The sequence below is a fragment of the Dromiciops gliroides genome, chromosome 3 (assembly GCF_019393635.1).
Source record: "Dromiciops gliroides isolate mDroGli1 chromosome 3, mDroGli1.pri, whole genome shotgun sequence".
NCBI classification, from domain to species: Eukaryota; Metazoa; Chordata; class Mammalia; order Microbiotheria; family Microbiotheriidae; genus Dromiciops; species Dromiciops gliroides.
The window spans coordinates 412,792,271-412,795,555 of record NC_057863.1 but is presented as its reverse complement, the minus strand read 5'-3'; the positions used below and the strand labels follow the sequence as shown (position 1 = coordinate 412,795,555).

At 35.9% G+C, this 3,285-nt stretch overlaps 1 pseudogene; it reads left to right on the top strand.

Moving 5' to 3' along the window:
* The first annotated feature begins 2,021 nt into the window (after nt 1–2,021).
* On the top strand, nt 2,022–3,285 carry LOC122747720 (annotated as a pseudogene).

Below are 3,285 nucleotides of genomic sequence, written 5' to 3'. Positions count from 1 at the left end.
GAATTGAAAATTGAAGGCATACCCATCAATTGGGGAATGGCAAAACAAATTGTGGTATGTGATTTTGATAGAAAAATATTGTGTTATAAGAAATGATTAATAGAATGCTCTCAGAACAACATGGAAATACTTATATGAGCTGATGCAAAGTGAAATGTACTATGTAAAAATTAAAATCAATATTGTAAGATGATCACCTGTGAATGATTTAGCTCTTCTCAGCAATAAAATGATCAAAGATAACTATAGACTTACAGTGAGAAATGATATCCATCCCCAGAGAAACAATGATGGTGTCTGAATAGAGATAGAAGTATTTTTTTTTTTTACTTTATTTTTCATGGGGTTTTTGTCTATGTTTTCTTTCACAACATGGCTAACATAGAAATGTTTTCCAAGACTACATTGTACATGTATAACCTATACTGAATTATTTGCCTTCTCAATGGGGGAGGAAATGGAGGATGAGAGCATTTGGAACTCAAAGTTTAAAAAATCAATGTTAAAATGTTTTTAATATAATTGGTAGGACATAAAATGCTAACTAATTTTTTTAAAAAGTAGTATTGTACAGATGTTAGTTTTAAATGTATTCTCATTGAGAATAACTTCCTTGAAGGTAAGGAGTGTTATCAGAGAGAATCAAGATGGTGGAGTAGAGGTAGGCACTCACATGAACTCTCCAAACATACATGGTAGAAGCAGGAACTCATTTGAACTCTCTAAACATTCCATTCCAAACAACTAAAACAATGCTTCAAATTGAATTTTGGAGCCACAGAGGTCATGGTGAAACAATTTTCTATCGTGAAACAATTTAGCAAAACAGCAGGAATAATCTGTCACCTGACATGGTGGTTAGTCTCAAAACACATAGAAGGTCCTGCCTTGGGAAGGACAACAGCAGGCCTTGTAGGCCACAGCAAAAATGGAAAGAGCAGCTTTGGGAGTTTTCAGCTTATAGAGGCTAAGGTGGCTAGACAATTGGTCATAAAGAGATTACAGGTAACTCTTTGCTCCTGATTTCAGGTCTGGGATAAAGAGAAATATTAATGCTTGAAGTGAAAGGGGAGCAGGGGATGTAGTCACCATTCCAAGGCAGTAAGGAGCACTAGCACTTGTGGCTTCAGGAGAACAAAGATCCTGATCAAAGAACCAGGGCCAAGAGGAGCATAAATAGTTATGGCCACAAAAGAATAAATTCCCTTCCTCTAAATACACTGAATCACAGTCCAGGAAAGCAGTAACTATGCTTTTGCTTCAGTCCTACCACCTTGGAAGCACTGAAAACTTACAGACCCAGAGAACTAGCTCTAAAAAGAGCAGCATAAAAAACTTGAAAATTGAGACATTCCATTGAAAAAAGCAGTCAACTTCAATATAAATTTGAAGACAGGAAATAGGTTGGAAAAAAATGAACAAGCAACAATAAAAAAGGAACCTAACTAACAAAAGTGATATGGTGACAAGGAAGATGAAAACACAAATTCAGAGGAAAGCTGGTATCAAAATAAATGCAAACAAAGGCTCAAAGGGAAAAAATGAATTGAAACAATCCCAAGAAGAAATACTGGAAGAGATAAAAAAGCATTTCAAAAAACAAATAATAGAGACTAAGGAAAAATATTAAAAGAAGCAAAAGTGATGCAAGAAAATTATGCAAAGAGAGTCAACCATTGGGCAAAAGAGTCAAAGAAAACATAGCAGAAAATAACTCCTTAAAATCAAAATAAGCCAGTGGAAACATTTACCAAGGAGATAAACTCCTTATGAAAAGAATAGGCCAAATGGAAGAAAAGTAAAAAAAAAAATCACTAAAGAGAGAATTCCTTAAAAAAATAGAACTGGCCAAATGGAAAATGGAGTAAAAAATCTCACAGAAGAAAATATTTCCTTTAAAATTAAAACTAGGAGTATCTTTCATGAATGCTGCCACCCCAGATGAGATTGGGACCCTGATCCTGGGTCAGCAGCTGTAAGTGCAACACCTGCAGTCTCTCCAGGAGAGCAGCATTGGGATCATGAGAGTGGCTAGGTGATCTGGATGTTTTTTCACTGTCACTTCCATCTCTACCTCCATGGTCACTGCCCATGCTCCCCTCTGTTCTAAGAACCTAAAAAGTGGAATGAATTTGAAGATACGTTGGAAGAGAGGCAGCATTTCAGTGACCTGAAATATTCAATGAAATGCTATACACCTACCATTTAAAAGGGACTTTGGCCTTTCAAGCCAGATAAAATGAAACATACTATTCCCAGATCTAAGGAAGTTATCAAATAGATTTTCAGGGAAACACTCAAGTCTGTTGATTTGAGATTTTGTAATCCCATAAGAGATGGCTTAAACATTGCATCTAGGAACCGCGCCTTTTTGTTGTTGTTGTTTTCAGTTTAAGTAAAATTTTTAAAAAAGGATTTACAAGAAGATGTGTGTGTGTGTGTGTTTGTGTGTGTGTGAATTAGGAAGGTATTCAGAGACTACCATTAGCTATTCAGGAGTATCCAGGCATTCTGCTACATAGTTATAGAAGTTATATTGACTTTTTCATGTTGTCCTATGTTTTATGCACCTATAAATCAGTTACCTATATCTGTCACTACAGCAGGGCTAGCCTTCCTTGGAATGAAATGGGTGGGTGAGCTACAATGTACATCAGGTGCCTTTTTCATGTGGCATATACATTCTATTGAATTATGTTCTCTTAATATGTGAAAATCAAATTATAGAATGGTTATGGCCCATTTGATGTTTTCTCTCAAGGGACAAGAAGCCATTGTTCTAAAACCTTGACTACCAAATTTGGTCTTCTCAATATCGTGATGGAACTCTTATTTAAGAGAGAAGTTTTTGACACCTACTTTGTTCCAATCAGCTTCAGTTATGATAGTCCATTAGAAGAAATTATTTACATGAACTTCTAAGTGGTCATAAGCCAGAAGAATCAATAGCTGGCCTATTGAAAGCAAGTAAGGTACTCACTGAAAATTATGGAAGCATTTTTTTTTTACTTTGGAGAACCTACTTTATCACTCTAATTCATAGCAAATGAGAAAATGAGTTGGCGTCCATGTAACATAGTTCCCTGAAACATCCCCCAGAAACTATCTGAGTATATGTATGCATTTGTCAGTCATATTGCATACAAACTGGAACTTCTGCAAATTGAGAATATGGTTCTGAACCCATGGAATCTAGTAGCCACTGTATTTCTTCAGAATTTACCAAGAATGCCTTTCCCAAAGCAGTGCAGTACATGGACTTCATGCATGTGTCCCCTCATGTGA